This window comes from Piliocolobus tephrosceles, chromosome 17 (assembly GCF_002776525.5).
Source record: "Piliocolobus tephrosceles isolate RC106 chromosome 17, ASM277652v3, whole genome shotgun sequence".
NCBI lineage: Eukaryota > Metazoa > Chordata > Mammalia > Primates > Cercopithecidae > Piliocolobus > Piliocolobus tephrosceles.
Genome location: NC_045450.1, coordinates 325,182 through 347,382, shown reverse-complemented (window position 1 = coordinate 347,382; position 22,201 = coordinate 325,182). Strand labels below are relative to the sequence as shown.

General features: G+C 52.0%; 2 long non-coding RNA genes across 7 annotated transcripts in view; both read right to left on the bottom strand.

The window, feature by feature from the left end:
* The window catches only part of LOC111530684, a 36,795-nt gene extending 18,189 nt beyond the window's left edge, over positions 1-18,606 (bottom strand). For 5 of the 6 annotated variants that reach the window (XR_003306775.2, XR_003306772.2, XR_003306774.2 and 2 more), the window contains exons 1-5: positions 18,533-18,606; positions 18,134-18,271; positions 14,342-14,486; positions 13,583-13,681; positions 1,494-1,569 (exon numbers count right to left, since the gene is read on the bottom strand). This is a non-coding gene — a long non-coding RNA (uncharacterized LOC111530684). The remainder of the gene's footprint in view (positions 1-1,493; positions 1,570-13,582; positions 13,682-14,341; positions 14,487-18,133; positions 18,272-18,532) is intronic. The other variant, XR_003306771.2, reaches the window with a different exon arrangement.
* On the bottom strand, positions 8,890-11,409 carry LOC113219776. The gene is made up of 2 exons (XR_003306779.1): positions 9,422-11,409; positions 8,890-9,376 (listed from the first exon to the last, which is right to left on the bottom strand). It is a non-coding gene; the product is annotated as an uncharacterized LOC113219776 (long non-coding RNA).
* Positions 18,607-22,201: the final 3,595 nt, after the last annotated feature.

Here is a 22,201-nt window from a genome sequence, read left to right as displayed (position 1 = left end):
ATCCGGCCGGCCGCCATGTCTCACGCCTGTAATCCCAGCACTTTGGGAAGCTGAGATGGGAGGATCACCTCAGCCCAGGAGTTCAAGACGAGACTCGGCAACACAGCAAGAACCCATCTCTATTTTAAAGAATAACTGAATAATAATAAAAAGAGAACGCAGTATCTGCTGGTTGAAAAAAGTTAAAAGAACAAAACCAAAAAAGCCTGGAGACGCTGAGTGAGTGCTCAGAACCTTTCCACCCACCCACCACGTTTGTTCCATGGCCCCACCTCCCACAGTTTTTCCTGAAGCTGTCAAGCTCAGACATCCAGAACTGCCGTCCCCAGAATCATTCATTCTCTCAGAGTGGCTCACTTCACTCCAGGAAGGTGGCCCCTTGTAACCTGGCGGAGGAGGACACTGGCAGCGTGGGACTCCTGTGGTCCTGTCGGTGTCGACTCACCAGGGCACCAGCAGCCGAAGCTGACCCCAGCCCTCAGCGGCACTTGACTGGCCGGACGCAGGAGGAACCCCAGCCCCACCCTGATTCCACACAACTGCTCCCTAGACTTGAAACTCCAGACTCTGATGCTGCCTCTCAGCCTGCCATCTACCTCCCAGCCACCCTAGACAGCACCTCAGACTTCTCACCAACCCTTGTCGTCAGCTCCCTGGACATCCTCCCCCGACACTGCTGGTGGCTCCCTGGCTGGCGCTTCTCCACTCTCCCCTCCCGGGACCCGCACCGGCCCTGCAGTCTCTCTCAAAGACCCTCATGCCTGCTGGACGCCTCCTCCCTCCCACACCGGCACCCTCCAGGGCCTCCCTGCGCTCTGCGGGACCCTGTCCCACTGCAGCTGGCCTGTGGCCGAGCAACCCTAAGGCCAGGCTCCCTGCCATCCACCCCGACAGGGGGCAGCACCAAGGAAGCCTGGGCTCCGTGCACCCGACAGCCATGCTTTCCTCACTGAATAGTTTTTCCTAAAGAAACGATGAGGCTGGGCATGGTGGCTCACGCCTGTAATTCCAGCACTTTGGAAGGCTGAGGCGGGCAGATCACGAGGTCAAGAGACTCAGACCATCCTGGCCCACATGGTGAAGCCCCATCTCTACCAAAACTACAAAAGTTAGCTGGACATGGTGGCGGGTGCCTATAGCTACTCGGGAGGCTGAGGCAGGAGAATCGCTTGAACCCGGGAGGCGGAGGTTGCAGCGAGCCGAGATGATGCCGCTGCACTCCAGCCTGGAGACAGAGCGAGACTCCGTCTCAAAAAACAAAAAACAAACGATTAAATCTGCAACCAGAAAGCATCAGCAAACCCAGGAAGCTTAGAACACAACATTAACGTATCACGTGTGTGTACGCCACGAAAAATACGCTTTGAAATGTGAAGTGCTGATTTCCTTCAAAGTATGCTTAGCTACTTAAAGGCCACCAAATTCACTCTCTCAAATATTAATTTCTATGTTAAAGAAAACGGAATTACGGCTTAGATGAAAGTGGTTTTTACCTCTTACAGGCGGACTTCTCCGTGAGCAGCTCTGGAGAAACGTACTGCGCTGTTCCCACGAATGAGTTGGCCCTGGCTGCGGAGAAGAGAGAAGGTCACACTCGGACTCACGATCTGTGACAATCAAGGGCTGCGTGGTGGGTGTCGCACATGGCGGACCATGCACCTCCAGGAGCCACACTTGTCCAGGCCACACCGGGGCTGGCTCACGGCTCACCTGCTCAAAGACGCCTGCCTGACACCAGGACACTGGCACCCTCCACCCTGGTGCTCCCACCCGACACGCGCCTGGAGAGCGAGCTGCACACCAACGTCCAGCGCATTCTGCCAGTGGCACCCGCTCAACGGAGGGCATGAGGACATGGTCCTGGCCCTCTGCCTCTGCCTCAGCCTCCTGAGTACCAGGAGGACCTCACTGCAGGACCTGGGGTATCCAAACGTGCCCAGGCACACAATAAACAGTTGCAGGCCAGAAACAACCTCCTTTCCATCACAAACAGCTTGGGAGCTGAGGCGCTACAAAGGGAACAAGACTCAGGCCTCCAGCCCAAGGGCCTTCCTCTACAGAGGAGCTGTGACAGAGCAGAGCCACAGCACGAGATGGCCCGGGACCACCACGCAGCTGCTGTCCACACCGGCCCTGCCCGTGGGCCGGTTCTCAGTTGTCCCTTCCACCTGTCCTCCTCCAGCCAGGCTGAGAGAACCTCACAGCCTCTGCTGCGGGGACCCGTTCCCTTCAGTGAATGACTTTTTTGCGGATTTCATGACTGCCCAGGTGCAGGGGCTCACGCCTGCAGTCCCACTGCTTTGGGAGGCCAAGGCAGGAGGACTGCTCGAGGCCAGGAGTTTGAGACCAGCCTGAACAACATAGTGAGACTCCGTGTCTAGAAAGAATTTCAAGAATTAGCCAGACATGGTGGTGCACCTCTAGTCTCAGCTACTTGGGAGGCTGAGAAAGGAGGATCGCTTGAGCCCAGGAAGCTCAGGGTGCGGTCAGCCACAATTTTGCGCCACTGTGCTCTAGCCTAGGCAATACAGCCAGACCCTGTCTCAAAAGATAAACAAAAAACAAAGACTTCATGGCTGCATGTGCATCCTGCCAGGACCCTCAGTGATCCTGCCAAGAACACCAACGACATCCGCAAACACGCACCCGCCCCCGCCGGCCTAGAGGAAAGCAAACCAAACCAAGAGCCAAAAACAAACGAAGCCATTCAGCCCTGCAATGAATCAAAGAAATGCAAATCAGAACACGACAGCCTATCACATTGGCAAAGGGGAAAAAGAATAAAAATACATAGCGCTGGCAGGGATCTGAGGGGACAGACGCAGCGCTACGGGTGGGGCTGTAAAATGCCATCGCTTCTGGGGGCAATTTTCCAACGAGCATCAGAAGTCACAAAGATGTTTGCCTCCCTGACCCTGCAGTTCCCTCTCCATGCCAGATCTGTCCTTCAGGGTCCGGTGTGGCACGGTGACGAGGGCTGCGTCTGCTGGCGGGACGGGATGCCACTCGCTCCACCTACCTATTCAGTGTTTCTGTTCTTTACTATCATCGAGCGTTGCTTTTGTGACTTGTATTTTTTTAAATGCCGTTATTAAAAAGTCTAAAAATGTGTCTTTCTCCTATGGAGAGATGTATATAATGCATAATTAAATGATTGAGGCTGTCGTGCAGCACACAGAGCCGTATGTGTTTTTAAACAGCAACGCTGTGCACAGAGCAAGTCTGTGCACCAACACTCGCCCCATCTCTCAGACGAGCGCTACACAGTGAGCTGCCGCACTGCTGGGCCCTCGTTGCTGCTAGCGCTGCTGCTGTTCTCAGCTTCCTGCAACCCGACTCTGGGCTCGGATCTCCCGGAATCCCTCCCTGCCCTCTCCACCCTCAGCTCCTCCGAGCTCCCCAAGGGTCTTCCCACCCTCTCCTTTCCTTAGGGCCCGCCCTCACCCTGCCACACCTTCCTAAAGCTGGGACTCTGAGCCTCTGGGCATATGCAAAGTCACCCCATTGGAAAAGGACCTCTGTCCTTAGTTAATCTAGAGACAAACGGCGCCGCTAGTGTGGAGAAGATGGCTACCCTTGGAATAATGTTCCAAACGCATAAAATACACAGGACTATAGGAGAAAGCACTTGTAATTCAATACACGTATCAAATTATTGGAGTGATGGATCTGTGATGTAGTAATATGTGACCGGCATGACACAGCAGCGGGTCACGCCGCAGTAACCCGGCAGCGGTGCTCGGCACAAGTGGCATGGCGTCACTACCGTGATGTGACCCCTGCGGCATGACATGAGAATACCTGTGACTTCTGATGACAGACATTTGTTGCTGATGTTCATAATGGAAGGAAATGGTACGCTTTGCTGAAAGGTTAGTGAAAATTAGGAATTTCCTCCTATCCAGCCTCACAGATCCCCTGACTTCTATCTGTGACATCCAAGCTGAGAGCCCCAGATAGAGCGTAAGGAAACCTCAGAGACCACCTAGTTACTTCTCCCGGGAGGCTCAGACACTGGCCAAAGCTCACGCCTCTCCAGCTGCTGGAAACTCAGGCCCAGAGACCTGCACTGGCCGCTGCTCCCCCGCATGCCACGGGACTACCGACAGTGAGGTCTCCGCTGGGTTGTTGTCCCCACCCTCATCAAAGAAACTCCATGGACCACCCATAGTCCCCCAGATCTGCCAGTCATACTTGGAGGGGGCACTGGGGAGGGAAGTCCTGAAGAAGTGATCCTGAGCTCACGAGACACCCACACTCTCTTCAAAGCCAAGGGTGCCGGCTGCCATCTTGTCCATAAACCCACAAAGAAGCACAGAAGAACGCTCCACAAAATGTGACTACCTTTTGGACGAAACACCAGTAAACCAAATGCGGCCACATCTGAAAAGGACTAGGCACCATGACCAAGAGGATGTATGACACAGTGTAAGGTTGGTTCAAAATACAAAAAGCAATGCACTGCATCTCATTAGAATAAAGCACTAAGGAAACCACAGGACCATCTCGACAGATGCAGAAAATGCAGGTAACAAAAAGTCCCCACCTCTATAGGACAAAAATACGGAATAGCCGAGGCACACAAGGGTGGGCCCAGAGTCTGACAGAGGGCACGCACGGCCTAAGGCCAACATCGTGGTCGATGGCCAAACACTGCACGCTCTCCCTAAGACCAGGGCGCCCTGTTCAGCAGGTCCAGCCAACACCGCACTAGAGGTCTCAGCCAGGGCAGTTAGCGAAGAAGAGAAAAGGCAGCCAGGTTTTAAGGGAAGAAGTAAAACGAGCTCGAACCACAGATGACAGGATCCTGTGTGCACAAAGTCCTGAGGACTCCACTGAGAAGCTATGACAACTAAAGAGAGCTCAGCAGGGTGCAGGGCAGGAAAAAGGAACTGCGTTTCCACACAATTTCCAGGAGCAATCCAAAAATAAAATTCACAATCCCAGCACTCTGGGAGGCCGAGGCAGGCGGATCACCTGCCGTCAGGAGTTCAAGACCATCTTATCCATAAACATGGTGAAACCCCATTTCTACTAAAAATACAAAAACGTAGCTGGTCATGGTGGTGTGCGCCTGTAATCCCATCTACTTGGGAGGCTGAGGCAGGAGAATCGCTTGAATCTGGGAGGCAGACGTTGTGGTGAGCTGAGATCGTGCCACCGCACTCCAGCCTGGGCAACAAGAGCGAAACTCTGTCTCAACAAAAAAAGAAAAGAAAAGAAAAAAAGAAGGCCAGGCGCGGTGGCTCCCGCCTGTAATCCCAGCACTTTGGGAGGCCGAGGACGGCGGATCACAAGGTCAGGAGATCGAGACCATCCTGGCTAACGTGGTGAAAGCCCGTCTCTACTAAAAATACAAAAAAATTAGCCGGGTGTCGTAGCGGGCACCTGTAGTCCCAGCTACTCAGGAGGCTGAGGCAAGAGAATGGTATGAACCTGGGAGGCAGAGCTTGCAGTGAGGCGAGATTGCATCACTGCATTCCAGCCTGGGCGAGAGACCGAGACTCCATCTCACCAAAAAAGAAAAAAAGGAAAGAAAATTCAGAACTCTATTTTTTTTTTTTCCCTGAGACAAAGTCTCACTCTGTTGCCCAGGCTGGAGTGCAGTGGTGTGATGTCAGCTTACTGCAACCTCCGCCTCCCAGGTTCAAGCGATCCTCCAGCCTCAACTGGTCTCCAACTCCTGACCTCAGGTGATCCACCCACCCTGGCCTCCCAAAGTGCTGGGATTACAGGTGTGAGCCACCATGCCCAGCCAATAACTCTATTTAGAGTAACATTAAAAATAAATAAGAATAAATATAACAAAAGAAGCATAAAGCTCATACTCTGAAAACTACAAAGTGTTTTTGAAAGACAGATCTAAATAAACAGAAAGACATCCCACGTTGATGGCTCAGAAGACTTAACATGGATTAACAATGGTAACGCCTTGTAAGCTCATCTCCAGACTCAATGCCATCCCTTCTCAGATCCCAGCAGGCTTTCACTGCGGGCAGTGTTATCAACACCCATCTGCATGGCAGCGTGCATGGGTACCTCATCCCTCCTTACGGCTTGGAGAAGATTCCCTCGTTGTGTGGACACGCCACTCACTTATCCACTCATTTGATGACATGGGCGTAGTTTCCACCTTCTGGCTACTGTAAATAATGCTATGGGCATTCTAGCACCTGTTTTTGTCAGAATGTGTGTTTTCATTTCTTTCAGGTTCACACCTAGGAGTGGAATTGCAGGGTCATATGGTAATTCTGTTTCCTTTTGAGGAGCTGCCAGCCTGTTTTCCAAAGTAGCTGTACTCTCTGACATTCCCACCCATGGCATATGTGGGTTCCAATCCCCCTAATCCTTGATAACATTTGTTATTATCTGTCTTCTGATCACAGCCATCCTAGTGGATGTGAAGTAGTATCACCCTGTGGTTTTGATTTGCATTTTCCTAACGACTAATGATGTTGAGTAACTTTGCATGTGCTTACGGGCCATTCGTATATCTCTTCTTTGGAAAAATGTCTAGTCATACCCTTTGTTCCGTGCTTTATTTTCTTTTTCTCCCTCTGAGTTCTTTACATTCTGGATACAAGTCCCTTATCAGACACACGATTAGCAGATGGTGTCTCCTATTTGGTGGGTCTGTTCACTTTCGTGATATCCCTTGAAGCACAAAAGTGCTTCAACTTGATATAGCCGGGCACGGTGGCTCACGCCCGTAATCCCAGCACTTTGGGAGGCTGAGGCGGGTGGATCACGAGGTCAGGAGACCATCCTGGCTAACACGGTGAAACCCTGTCTCTACTAAAAATAAAAAAAATTTGACGGGCGTGGTCGGGGCCGCCTGTAGTCCCGACTACTCAGAAGCCTAAGGCAGGAGAATGGGGTGAAACCGGGAGGCAGAGCTTGCAGTGAGCCGAGATTGAGCCACTGCACTCCAGCATGGGGGATAGAGCAAGACTCCGTCTCAAAAAAAACTTGACATAAATCTAACTCATTCTTTTCTTTGGTTGCTTATGCTTTTGGCAGTGTATCTAAGAAAACATTGCCTAACCCAATTGTCACATTTAATCCTATACTTTCCTCTAAGAGTGTCATAGTTATTGCCCTTACATTTAGACCTCTAATGCATTCAGAGTGAACTTTTTTTTTGAGATGGAGTCTCACTCCACCGCCCAGGCTGGAACGCAGTAGTGCAATCTCGCCTCACTGCAACCTCCGTCTCCCAGGGGCAAGTAAGTCTCCTGCCTCAGCCCCCACTCCAAGTAGCTGCGATTACAGCCGCACATCACCATGCCTGGCTAACTTTTGTATTTTTAGTAGAGATGGGCAGCTGGTCGCGAACTCCTGACCTCAAGTCATCTGCCTGCTTCAGCTTCCCAAAGTGCTGAGATTACAGGCGTGAGCCATCGTGCCCGGCCTGGAGTGAACTTTTTTTTTTTTGGTGACTGGGGGAGATGGGAGGCTGGGGGACGGAGTTTTGCTCTGTTGCCCAGGCTGCAGCACAGTGTCGTGATCTCGGCTCACTGCAACCTCCGCCTCCCAAGTTCAAGCAATTCTCCTTCCTCAGCCTCCCAAGTAGCTGGGATTACAGGAGTCCGCTACCACACCTGGCTTTCTTTTTTTTGAGATGGAGTTTCGCTCTTGTTGCCAAGGCTGGAGTGCAATAATGTGGATCTCAGCTCACTGCAACCTCCACCTCCCAGGTTCAAGTGATTCTCCTGCCTCAGCCTCCTGAGAAGCTGGGATTATGCATGCACCACCACACCTAGCTAATTTTGTATTTTCAGTAGAGACGGGGTTTCACCACATTGGTCAGACGGGTCTCGAACTCCTGATCTCAGGTGATCCGCCTGCCTCGGCCTTCCAAAGTGCTGGGATTACAGGCGTGAGCCACCGTGCCCAGCCGTAAATTTTGTATTTTTAGTAGAGACAGGGTTTCATCATGTTGGCCAGGCTGGTCTCCAATTCCCGACCTCAGGTGATCCACTCGCCTCAGCTTCCCAAAATGCTGAGATTACAGGTGTGAGCCATCGCGCCCAGCCCTGGAGTGAGCTTTTGTGTATGGTGTGAGGAAGGGTAGTAACTTTTTAATGAATCAATCATCATTGGAAGATAATGGTGAATCAATTTGTGGTTTTCAAAACTGGCATCAAAGGGGGAAAGAAGCATTTATCCTACTTTTCCTTTACAAACGATACCACGAGTTAACCCAACAGTTGCTGGGAAGAAGTTTCTCTTTGTTTTTTTTTTTTTTTTTTCTCTTTTGAGACAGAGTCTCGCTCTGTTGCCCAGGCTGGATGGAGTGCAGTAGCATTGTGATCTTGGCTCACTGCAAGCTCCGCCTCCCGGGTTCAAGCCATTCTCCTGCCTCAGCCTCCCGAGTAGCTGGGACTACAGGCGCCCGCCACTATGCCCGGCTAATTTTTTGTATTTTTAGTAGATAGTAGAGACGGGGTTTCACCGTGTTAGCCAGGATGGTCTCAATCTCCTGACCTCATGATCTGCCAGCCTCAGCCTCCCAAAGTGTTGAGATTACAGCAGTGAGCCACTGCACCCAGCCAAGAGGAGAAATTTCTCTTTAATGAATTCCATCTCATGAATATATTAGGCTGTAACCTTTCTGCACTCTCTGCACTGAGTTAATGAATTTAGGCCAAGGATGCCCATAAATGCTGCTGCTGTCACGGAGAGTTGCCTAATAAAGAACACCCAACACCAGTCTCTGAACAGGGAAGGGAGAATCAACTCTGAATGTGATGTAGAGGCCAGGAGAGAGGACCATGGTCAACAACGCCACACAGATGCAAATGCACTGGAAATATAACTGCACACTTTGAGATATTAAGCAATAACTGTTAATTTTTATGTATCAAACAGTATGGTATTGCGGTTATGTTTTTTAAAAGATTTGTATCTCAGCGATACATACTGGAATTTTCACAGGGAAAACCAATTGAGCATGCCGGGCATCAGGTCACTAGTACTGAGTGAATTTTTCACAATAAGCAGTAATTCTGTTTTAAACAAATAAACACATTCCCCAGCCCCATGCGTCACAGCCAATCCTAAATGAATGCCCATCTGGAAAAGACCAAAATAAACCATGTGAAGATGGGAAGAGCTGCTCTTGGAGATGGGAGAATGGGGACACTCTCTTTCACTGTGCAAATTCCACTTTCCGTCATACAGGAAAATCCATTTTGAAGGCAGCTCCTCTCTGTGCCGGGGACGGGTGATCCAGCCTAAGCTAGAATGGCGGCAAGCTCAAGGCCGCTGTGGCCCTCAGGAGAGCGTCTAGAGTCCACAGCATAGTGGGAAGCACAATGGCAGCTAGTCTGAGGGTCTGGACGATGGCCATGCACAGATGGGGACAGAGGAGTGACTGAAGCCCACAGCGCCCACCCTCTCCAGCCAGCCCCGCCCACACCTGAAGCCCACAGCGTCCACCCTCTCCAGCCAGCCCCGCCCACACCTGCTGGCCTTCCTCTCCTTCCTGTTTGGTGAGTGGCGCCTCTACACCTGGCTGCATACCAGAAAGGCCTGCACAGGTCAGAACACAGGTGTCCAAACCCCACTCCAAGTCTGAAGCTCTGAGGACACCCCCAGCTCCCCAACGTCCTTGCAAAGAGGGCACAGGCCAGAGACACCCCAGGTGGGAAGCTTCCTCTGAGTCAGCCACCCTCACCAGGATGCATTCACAGGCTCCTGTACAAGGAGAGGAGGCAGAAGTCCTCTCTGCCAGGAGGTCCTCCTCAATCTCCCAAGCCCACACTACTGCCCTGCTCCATCTCCCACCACCTCCCCCTGCAGATATGGGGCCACCCCACCCCACAGGGACCATGAGAAAACCTGCCTCCCTCTAGGAGGAGGGCGTGGCACAGCTGCTGCACAGGTAAGGAACCTGGGTACGCCTTGCTCCCATCAACACTTTTATTCTAGATTTGAACATGTTTTGGGGAAGCCATCTCTGCACAAAAGAAGCCAACGCAGGAATCAATTCCAAGATACTGAACTACCTCAAACAGAAAATAAGTTACCAAAATTAATCCTCCACAGAAATTATAGTTTTCTCCTTTTCCTCAAAGAGGAGGAAAAGAACCACCACATCTTCTATACACACAAGCAACTGGCCCTGGTTTACAATGATGTAAAGATTTTTAGCCTCCTGCTACCAAAAAGCAAAGGTTTACTTCACGATTTCTTCTTTTTTTCCAGAGACAGGCTCTTGTTCTGTTGCCCAGGCTGGAGTGCAGTGGCAGGATCATGGCTCACTACAGCCTCAATATCCCAGGCTCAGGTGATCCTCCCACGTCAGCCTCCTGAGGAGCTGGGACTACAGGCATGCACTACCATGCCCAGCTAATTTCTGCTTTTATCTTATGTAAAGACACATAAGATCGCTACATTATTTTGCTGTGTTCCCCAAGCTGGTCTCAAACTCCTGGGCGCAAACGATCGACCTGCCTCGGCCTCCCCAAGTGTTGGGATTACAGGCGTGAGCCACTGGGCCCAGGCTATTTCACTATTTCATCAGCGCACTTAAATGCCTATTTCTTTAAGCGGCGACAGGGCAACAAGACTATCCCTGTGCCAAATACCAGATTCGAAAGAATATCTACCCACGTAACAAACCTGCACATGGATCCTCTGAGTCTAAAATAAACGTTGAAATTATGAATAAATAAAGCCTTGGAATAAGGGAGGAGGGAAAAAAAAAAGAAAATCCACATGAAGGGAAAACTGCCCAGAGCAGAGCCCAGGGAGATGGTTCCTGAGGCTGACTGCGGGCACAGCCCAGAGAGTGGTTCCCGGGGCTGACTGGGGGCAGAGCCAGCCTGCAGCTCTCCTGCCCCCACGGAATGTTGTGGGCTCATCTCTGGGCAGGAAGTCAGCACAAGAACAGCAAGACACTGACAGATCCTAAGAAAGCTTGGAGACTGAAGTTCCTGTTTGGTTCAACTTTGTCACAGACAACACTGCAGGATATGAGGTTACACTGTGTACATAGAAATAGGATTACCAGTCAGTAAAACGGTTACTATTTAACAGGAATGAGTCAAACACATCAAGGTTTCAGAGCATGTCTGAAACGCCAGGAAGACTTCCCTGTTTGCGCAGCTTTGGGCGGGAGGTGCGCATTCTTGCATGCCACTGGACGGGGAGGGGAACAGGTGGGCTACAAAAGGCAGCGGAGGGCAACAGAACTAAGCCACCTTAGAAAACAAGAGGTTCTGGCTTGATGGCTAGTTTCAATCTTAACCCCAAAAGGGTGATTTTTTAATTTACGTATTTATTGATTTATGAGACGGAGCTCACTCTGTTGCCCAGGCTGGAGTGCAGTGGTGCGATCGTGGCTCACCGCAATCTCTGCCTCCCGGGTTCAAGCGAGTATCCAGTCTCAGCCTCCTGAGTAGCTAAGACTAAAGGCACGCAACACCACGTCCGGCTAATTTTTTATAATTTCAGTAGAGACGGGGTTTCATCGTGTTAGCCAGGATGGTCACCATCTCCTGACCTCGTGATCCGCCCGCCGTGGACTCCCAAAGTGCTGGGATTACAGGCTTTTTAAATTTTTTATCTATTACTACTATTTTTTTTTTTTTTGAGATGGAGTCTTGCTCTGTCGCCCAGGCTGGAGTGCAGTGGCCCGATCTCAGCTCACTGCAAGCTCCGCCTCCTGGGTTCACGCCATTTTCCTGCCTCAGCTTCCTGAGTAGCTGGGACTACAGGCGCCCGCCATTCGCCCGGCTAGTTTTTTTTGTATTTTTTTTAGTAGAGACGGGGTTTCACCATGTTAGACAGGATGGTCTTAATCTCCTGACCTCGTGATCCGCCCGTCTCGGCCTCCCAAAGTGCTGGGATTACAGGCTTGAGCCACTGCGCCCGGCCTATTACTACTATTTTTCAACACAGTTGATCATTCTGTTACCCAGGCTGGAGTGCAGTGGGATCATCCTAGTTCACTACACCATCAGTCTCCCATTTCAGCCTCTCGAGTAGCTGGGACTACAAGTGTGTGCCATCACGCCAGGATGATTTTTGGTTTTTTTGTAGATATGGAGTCTCACCATGTTGCCCAGTGGCTGGTCTCAAATTCCTGGCCTCAAACGATCCTCCTGCCTCAGCCTCCCAAAGCCCTAGGATTACAGGTGTGAGTCCCCATGCACAGCCAGGGTGATGTTTGAGGATTCTCAGAGAAGTTCCCAAATCCAAGACAGCGTCTTAGGGCCTCCATGACTGTGCAGAGATGAAAGCACCACCTGATAGAATCTTAACCAGAGCCCTGAGTGTGAAAACACAGGGCTGGAAACACCCAGAAGGGAAAGATACGGCCCAGTGGAGGAAACGAGCAACTACCTCAAGGTGCCAAGAGAGGCCCCACAGGCACCAGCTGGGTACCTCCCAGCACACAGAGTACAGGGCCAATTCCTAAGAAACAGAAACGCCGAGCTGAGTCCGGAGTGCCTGCCTTGCTAAAGGGCCTGCTCTCCACCCAGCTGTGCTCTCCTCCAGCTACCGGGGGCCAGCTCGCCGTCTGTGGAGATGAGGCCAGAACCACCACCACTCCGTGCTCACGGTTCCCCTTTTCCACACGAGAGCAGCTACAACACGGTCACTTCTATCTGAATCTTTCTTCCACCAACAAACCTGCACTCACGTCCCTCCAAACCGGTCTCCAGCACCTTTGACCCCCCTAGAGCTCTCTATGGGGGCCTTTCTCTGACGGGCACCCCAAGCCCAGGCAGAGGCCCAAGCACCACTTGGAGGCCCCTGGACCCAGCCTCTTGACCCAGACAGACCCCAGCAATCACCCAAGGTTCATCTTCAAGGTCTTTATAATGCACACGACAGCCTTCAGCTTCCCCAAACCTCACCCCAAGGCTTTATCTTCTCCCTACCCAGCACTCCGGAGCAGCCTTCAGAATTTCAGCTGTCTTTCTTTACACCTCCAGAGTTTAGGACTTCTACCCAATAAGCACCTGAAGGGCATTGAGACGCCCCAGCTGGCTCAGACAACCTAGGCCACTTCTCTGGCCCAAGTGGACTTTCAGCAACATCTCCAGTGGAGCTGTCACAACATGGTCCAAGGCTAGAAACTACCCTTGGGAACAGGACTGGGGCTTCGTGGTGACAAACATGCACGTGGCCAGCAGGGAGACAGACGGACAGGTAATGGAGCGAGGGCACTGAGGTACAGGGATGTGCGCCCCCAGATCCTACCTGTGATACAGCCAGGAGGAGCCAGGGGCTGACCACACCGGCTCCCCGTCCTGCAGGCGGGTGACTGGGTACGAATGTGGCTCCCCGCATTGTCCAGAAGACGAGTAGGGAGGATGAACCAGAGCAGATGCTGAGGAGAACCAGTACCCTCCCCCTCTACACCAGCACACACCGCCTGGGGACCCCGCAGGAAGACCTGCTGGCAAGGCAGGGTCTTGCACAGAGAAAGTTCAAGATCGCTTTGAGGACAGCCAAGGTATCCCCACCTCTGTCGTTAACGAAGATGACACAATGCAACACACTCCTCAGAAGTCGCTTTCCATCTCAAGCACAGAGCCAGGCTCTGCTAGAAATAAAACTCACACACCTTGTTTGCTCTCTGGGGATAAGACCTTTGCTGTTCCAAAAGTCTGTGATCTGGATGTGCATATCTTCATTTAACAAAATGTTTTCCGGTTTAAGGTCCCTGTAAAAGTAGATTTTCACATTTGAGAAGAAATACGTGAAACAGCAACATTATTATGTACTCTAAATTTTGCTGAAAACAAAATGAACGAATGAATGCTTATGATCCTTACAGGCTGACAACCAGGGGATACAGGCCGAAAGCTCACAAGCAACAAGTTTTGACTGTACACAGTAGGGATTTACCGCCTCACATCTCCATGTCATTCTAATTAGCTTTTTAATGAAGTATAATCTATCATTTTTAACACACAAAATGACAGCTATGCACACTCCTGAGATGACTTTATCAGAAAGTCATGGAAAATCAGACCAGAAAGAAGTACACACAGAAGGTACCACAGAAAAAGACAAAACGCATCAGTCAAGATGGTGAAAAGAATCATTAGCTCGCCGGGAAAGACACGAAATCATCTGATGTGGCATTTGCAGGACGGCTTCTCCATGTCAGGGCTCCATGGACGTGTGGCCTCGCCTTGGCGCTCCCGCTGTGGCACAGGCAGGCATCTCAGTCACACCCATCCAGGGAGCACTCCAACCAGGCTGACCTCAAGGGCGGGGACCATCTGGGCATCAGCTGTGGCCTGTGAGCCAAATGGTCACTGGCCCTAATCATTAAACTGACATCCTGCAAACCCCACCCAGCCACCCCCGACGTTACCTGTGAATGATGCCCTTGCCGTGCAAGTACTCTAAAGCAGACACAATCTCAGCCGTGTAAAATCGAGTACAGGTCTCATCGAATGAACCGATTTTGCGAATATATTTAAGTAGTTCTCCGTTTTTGGCATAACTAAGGCCGAAATCTGAATATTGTGCGGTTAAGGAAGTGTAAAAATCTTTTGTTTTGTTTTGTTTTGGAACAGGTTTACTCTGCTGCCCAGGCTGGAGTGCAGGGGCACAATCATAGCTCACCGCAGCCTCAATCTCCCTGGCTCAAGCGATCCTCCCTCCTTAACCAACCTAAGTGGCTGGGAATATAGGTAGGCGCTACCACGCCTGGCTAACGTATTTATTTTGTAAAAGTCATTTCTTGAAAACTAGCCTTAAAAGACTGATAAGAATTGGTTTTAATTAAATGCAAACTGAAAGTACCTGTGGCCCAAGAAAGTCATGTCCCTGGATCTGACGGGCACCCCAGGCCCCAGCTCCAAGATGAGGAACCAGCATTGATGAGAGGTTTCCCATCAAGAACACCATTACACCGTCTCAAGGAAAAACGGGAACAGAGCCTCTCAGCCCTGACTGCCCCTCTGGCCCCTGGCGGTGTCTATGGCCTCAGTGAAAGCGAACCGCTGGAGACAGGGCCTACAGCCCTGACTAAAAAGCACATACAACTCACGTGCAGGCTTCAATGCACAGAGATCCTGGGGGCCGGGGGAGCGGGGTCGGAGAGCGCGGCAGCCCCTGACCTGAGACAGGGCATCCATGCGTGGCACCGCCCCTTCCTTGCAGGCTCCTTCCATGGTTAAAGTGACACATTATGTTTTGGTGTTTTTTAAGATGCAGTCTCACTCTATCACCAGGCTGGAGTGCAGTGGTGCTACCTCGGCTCACTGCAACCTCCGCCTCCCGGATTCAAGCGATTCTTCTGCCTCAGCCTCTCGAGTAGCAGGGACTACAAGCACGTGCCACTATGCCCAGTTAATTTTTGTATTTTTAGTAGAGACGGGGTTTCACCATGTTAGCCAGGATAGTCTCCATCTCTTAACCTTGTGATCTGCCCGCCTCGGCCTCCCAAAGTGCTGGGATTATAGGCGTGAGGCACCGCGCCTGGCCAAGTGACACACTTTGTAAGAGAAAAGCCGTTTCGTGAACTTCTACATTCATTACGTGTGTCTGGGAGGCCCCCTCCTCTGGGTACCACTGCTCTGTGATGGCCCCATCTGTAGCCTCCTTTTCCAAGAGGACTTAAGGCCGACAACAAATGCACCCCATATACAGATTCCCCTGGAGCGGCAAACGTCTATCCCCATTACCGGAAACCTCCAGACACTTGACCTTACTCGCAGCCCGGGACACGGGGACCCAAGTCCTTGCTTGCCCTGAGCAGTGGCTCTCGAGGCCAGGAAGTGGGGCTCGTGCTCAGAGGCAGGCTGGCCTGCCGGCTCAGTTCTGGCTTCTGTTTGCCAGGGTACCATCGTCTCCCACCAAGGATGAACCTGAAGCTTCAGGGCAATGAGGAGAACCCCAGAAGGGAAGGGACTCGCAACCGAGGCTGCCCAAAGTGGCGCCTGTACAGGCCCATCTCTAAGTACAACCCACACCGAGGATGCCTGGTGGGGCCGAAGTCCCTGGGTCTCGTTCCTTTCAGCGGTGAGTGAACCTTAACGACCTCCCGGGGCTTTGGAATTTGACTTAATGATGAAGGGCAGCATGGACCACTGGACAAAGACCTGGACTTCCTACTACCTGCACTGCTATGGCCAATCCCAATTGGAAATCAGTCAGCAAGATTCGCTCTCCTCTGGACTCTGAGCCCCTGGGCGGAGAGGATGGGAGAGGTCAAGCGTGTGCAATTCTGTTGCAGCCTCAAAACGAACAAGCAGCCGTGGTCCGAGGGCTCTGCGGGAAGCCCAGAGGGACTCCCATGGCTCAAACGGGGGCAGAGACATGCAGGGCCTGGGGGCACCACAAGAGGGGCTGGGGTAGCTGTGAAGGTGAGAGACAGAACATAACGTGAAGAAGTCACTGAGGGCGGGGGACAGAGGCAGGAACAGGGATGACATTGGAGGACAGCAGGCCTGTCTGGAGGCCAGCATTCTCTAAAACCTTCCACAAACCAACAGCAAAGCCCGCCCCGGGCCACGTGCCCGGCAGCTGCTCAGCCACTGCCCTGCTCCTCTCTAGGCAAAATCCCAGGGAAGCACCTTGCATCGTCTCCATTTCCTCACCTCTTACCCTTCCTTGAACGGTCCCCCCAAGAAACTGCCTACCCATCATCAACAACTGGTACAGGGCAGATCCACGGGTCAGGCTGTGTGCACCTGACCGCTTCAAAGCCCCTGGGTGGGCAGCCAGCACCCTCCATCAGAAACCGTTTGATCCTGTGGCCTCTGGGTCTCCATCATTCGAACTCAGGAGCAACACCCCGTCACAATCTCCTCCCCTCGGTGGGCCCCTCCTCATGTTCACCCTGCACTGGGGGAACCCAGGCTCCACTCACAGAGGAGCCATCCTCTGGGCAGCCTGCCAGCTCACTGTGAAAGTCCTCATGGCCCTGACTCCTCCTGGAGTTCTGCTGGCAGCACCTAAGCGTCCACTCAGACCTGAACGGCGGCACCAGTGGACGCATGACATGCCAGCCCAGCACCCTTCCCGGTCTCTCCCAGCTCAACAGCAGACATCGCTGTGCACTAGGTTTGAGGGCCACCTGCCGGGAGCTGCCCCTGACTCCATTCTCTTGACCAGTCTGTTCAAAACACCTCGACCACTGCCCCCGCTCCTGCTCTCCTGCCTGTTCTCCCGCCTGGACTGGGAGCAGCCAGAGCAAACCCCACATTCCCCACCACAAACAGAAGGAAGTCCAGAGTCAGTGCCAGGCTGCCACGGCTCAGGGGCCCAGCCCACCACAGCCTTTCATGCCCCCACCCCCACCCACTCCTGCCCAGGAGTTTAAAGAGCCCCACGCTGCCGCCAGCCCTAAGACTCTTGGCAGCACATCTTGCTGCCAGGAAGCCTCTGACACGGACAGTCTGTGCAAATCCAGCTCCTCCACCAACATCAAAGCTTCTCAAGGGCAGAGACGTCCCCGGCATACCAGCACATCCCCATCACCCATCAACCTGCACTTGGCAAGCGCCTCCAAAGAGAGCACACACACTCCGCCGGCAGCCGAAGGAGCTGCAGGATGGTGCTAAGAGTGGGAGCAGGCCAGAACAAAACTCTAACACAGAAGAGCCGGGTGCTCGGGAGAGATGGAGATGGGGAGGACAGGTGGGAGGACTCAGGCCCCTCTCCAGGCAGGATGCGGAGGCCACGACACTTGGGCCAGCTTGGAGGGTGGCAGGGGAGGAAAAGAGCAGATGTAGACTGCACCTGCTGGGGGCGAGGGCAGTGTGGCCAGCCCAGCCACTGGCAGGCCCACGGGTGAGCTGGATGGGGAAGAGGTGGGGCCCACCCCAACTTCCACCGGGCCTTGCCTCCCAGATTCCTGAGCCAAGGTTTAAAAACACAAAAGATGGTGCTCTAGGGGAGCAAGGGACACCGACCAATCAAGCCGCAGCAGAGGGGACTGTGCCGGAGCCACATCAACGGCTTCTCCGGGAGGTAACGTCCTGTGCAGACTCACAGCCACACCCTGGCGCTGCCTCGGCTGTCTCCCCGAATGTCAGTGGCCTGAGGGATCCCACTCGGCAGGGAGTGGGGCCTGCTCGTGGGAACACACAGGGTCTGATTCCAAGAGAGGGGTGACTGGTGTGGCTTCAGAGGGCACCAACCACGCAAAGGATACACAGCTTCTCGTCGTCCTGAAACGTGAAGTAAAGCTTAACAAAGAAGGGGTGATCCAGGCGCGACATGACATCCCGCTCTCTGGTTACATACGGGACTTTGTTCTCTTTTATGATATGTCGTTTCTCCAGAATTTTAACTTCAGGTGAGAGAGAAGTGAGTTACTATCAGAAACAACAAAAAACACTAAAGACGTGACTCACAAAGGTAACTGGTCAAATTAAAGTCTTTCAAACATTGTACATACAAGCCTGGTGGTCTCTAAAGCCAACAGTATCCTGTATTCTGAAATCAGTACAGAAACCCCGGCCCTGCCACCCCGGCCCTGCCACCCCGGCTGCCCTGCACGGAGTCGCTGGCCCTGCTCCCAGACGCACAGCTCCCTGCAGCCCATACTCACTCGCATATTCCCTGGAGGTTGCCCGTTCTCGAGCCAGGACAACCTGGTTTAGAAAGAAAAAGAGAAAAAGAAACACAATGTAACAACCAGGACACTGGGTCTGACAAGTCCCTCCCTCTGCGCCACACACACGCTTCCTGTCCCCACTGAAGGTTTGAACCTACAGTGAAATATTTTGGGTCTTGTACTGACAAATAGAGCTAAAAGCCAATGCTCGTGTTAATGTGTTCTAATGGCTAACAGAAAACGTATCCATCTCTCCATTGTTTTCAGAAGCTTCTTGATCAGCTGCTAATAGTCCTAATGGCGCAACCCAAGGATAAATTCAGGAGCCTCTTCGCCTGCCACGCCCTTCGCGAAGAGTAGGAAGACAGTGGTACACCACAAGTGGTAGGGCACAGGGGCTTCTTTGAAAAAAAATATGTCCTTCTATTATATATTCACTGCAAAAAAGCTGCCCTGAATTGTCATTTTTTTTTGAACTAATTGTTATCACACATTGCGTGTGTTGGCACTATGAAGAGAGCCTGGCTGTAAAGGACACAGGGAACTAAACCAACGATGCATGGCCCTGCGTGCCCACAAGAGGGAGCCACCTTCCCGGGATGCCAGCAGGCCTCCTGCCCTATCCTCTGCGTCGCGCACCTGAGCCCTGCACTCAAACCCCACTTCCGAGACAGAACACTCCAGCAAAGGCGGCACCCTAAACAGGGGAGAGACCCCCGACTCGGACTAGCCTGGGGCACACCCTGAGGCACTAGACTGGAAATTCCTGGTGGGCCCGTAGTTTAGCCAGAGCGCATGAGACAGCTGTGCCAGGGAGGCCCCACCACCACCAAGTGGTACACAACTGTCTCCTAAGACACCCACAGGGGGATGGCCTGAGGAGCAGGGAGCAGAGGAAACCTGTCCCGTTACATTCCTGGGGGCTGGCAGGAAGACCTTCAGGAGGCCACAGGACCAGGTCCGCCTGGCCCCAGGCTCTGAACTGCAACCCGGGGCAGGAGTCAGAAGAGATCCTGGAAAGCACCACGTGAGACGCCCTGCGGCGCTCAAGAAGAACGAAGCTGGATTCTGGGGACTCTGTGTACTCAAGATCTTCCCAGAGGAATACGCCACACATGGATGGCTCAGCTGCCAGGGAGGGAGCGGACGTGGGCCGGGCAGGGCTCCCCTCTCTAGCTTATGTGTTTCTGTGAGGTCACAGTTCTCCACGAGAGCACGTGCTAGCTTCATAAGTAGAAAAAAGGAAGAATGAGGCCGGGCGCGGTGGCTCAAGCCTGTAATCCCAGCACTTTGGGAGGCCGAGAAGGGCGAATCACGAGGTCAGGAGATCAAGACCATCCTGGCTAACATGGTGAAACCCCGTCTCTACTAAAAATACAAAAAACTAGCCGGGCGAGGTGGTGGGCGCCTGTAGTCCCAGCTACTCGGGAGGCTGAGGCAGGAGAATGGCGTAAACCCGGGAGGCGGAGCTTGCAGTGAGCTGAGATCCGGCCACAGCACTCCAGCCCGGGCGACAGAGCAAGACTCCGTCTCAAAAAAAAAAAAAAAGAAAAAAGGAAGAATGGTGAATGAGCACTGATATTTAGTGGAACCCTTTCTAAGGGGATACTGATGTGATCTTTCTGTTGTCTAAACTCAACACTTTACAAGCAGGTTTCCTACAGGAAGGAAGGATCCTCTTCCGGAGAATGGCGCGTGACGTGTTCCTCCCTGGAGGTTGTGACCGTTCTCAGGGGGCCTCCCGGCTCTCTGGTGCTGCACCTGGCTCTTGCCCAGACTCGTAACTACCACTATCCTTTCCTCCTCCCCTGGAAGCCAACTTCTATGTGATCTCTATTTCAGGAAAGCTGAGAAAGAACAGAGGGTCACATATGTAATCTGAGCCCCAGTACTGTGGATTCCAACCAGCCCCAGGAAGGAGCCTCCGGCTCACAGCGCTCTCCCGGGCACCTTCCTGGTGCATGTTCAGAAAGCCTGGGACCGCAGCCCCAGGAGGGACAGTGCCTGCTCTCCACCCACCTACGGAAGCCAGGGAAACAGGCAATTTCACAAATAAGTTTTTCTTTTTCAGTCAAGATAAATGTAAGGGCCACGTATGGTGGCACATGACTGTGGTCCTAGCTACTCAGGAGGCTAAGGCAGGAGGATCGCTTAAGCCCAGGCGGTGAAGGCTGCAGTGAGCTATGATCACACCACTGCACTCCAGCCTAGGTGACAGAACAAGACCCTGTTTCTAAAAGGATAAATACATACATAATAAACTAAATTTAAATTGGAAAGAGAAATATAAGGAAGTAAAACTGAGGCCAAGCACAGTGGCTCACGCCTGTAATCCCAACACTTTGCAAGGCTGAGGAGAGAGAATCACTTGAGCCTAGGAGTTCAAGACCAGCCTGGGCAACAAAGAGAGACTCCGTCTCTACAAAAAATTTTAAAGTTAGCTGGGCATGATGGTGCATTCCTGTAATTCCAGCTACTTGGGAGGCTGAGGTTAAGAGGATCACTTGAGCCCAGGAAGTTGAGGCTGCAGTGAGCTATGATCATGCCATTGCACTCAAGCCTGGGCGACACAGCAAGACTCTGTCTCAAAGAAACAAGTAAAGCTGAGAAAAGAGGAGGCCTCTTCTTTCACTGGACGGTTGTGAGCAGCCATGCAGAATGCCCAAGGTTTTTCAAAGAGTTTCTTCTTGCTGAAAGGATCTGAGTCCCAAAACTTTGGGGACTAGTCTCCCGGCTGAAGGTATTTTTCATGAGGGCATAATCCTTTTATAAACAAAATTATTTCATAAAAGCTGCAATTTTAAAAATCTAAAGTGTAAGGGCAGCAAAAGTTAACATTAATTAAAGCAGTATGTTGGGAATACGGGTAAGCTATGTTTCATATTTTTCTTTGCACTGTGAAATATTTCATATATGTAAAAAAGGAAAAGAAGCCTCACGTATGGTTTCTTCACAAAGGTCAGGCAAGAAAGCGTTATTCAGGAGATCACCCAGGCTCTCCAGAGTGAGGATCCCCCAGGGCTCCCTGGAATGGCCCTAGCACACACACAGCGGCCACCCTGGAGACCACGGTGGCGGCGTGGGACTCTGTCTCTTTATAGAGGCCCAGATGGAGACGGTGCACCCCAAGTTGCTCAGGCCTCCCCTGAACCTGTTACAACCTTCACTAAATCCACGGCCACACACGGTTTCATGGGTCACACGTCAGCAAAGCGTCCCGTGTCAGCTGCTTTGAACCTTCATTTCTTTGCTTTCAGAGGAAAAAATACCCCGAGACAGGTAACAAGTGTGACTTGACAGTACTGCGACAATACTTCTGTTTGTGAAACTCGGAACACAAGAATCTGGAGGCTGTGTCTCCAGCAAATGTCCAGAGTGTACAGTTTTATGTATTTTAAAAAAACAGAGAAATAAAAGAAGGTCAAATGTCCCCAAAAGCCTCTGGAGAGATACTACCTTTCAACCTAAGAAAAAAAAAAGCTTCCCAGGGCCCTGCCAGTGGGACACAAGGACACAGAATGTAACTTGCCGATGCCAGGTTAAAATGAAATTAACTATATTAGAAAAAACCTCCGCAGACCATCAAGAGATGTGTCTAACGTTCTCATCTACAAAACCAGGTTAAATATTTAGCGACACCCATCACGTGATCTGCTTGGGGGG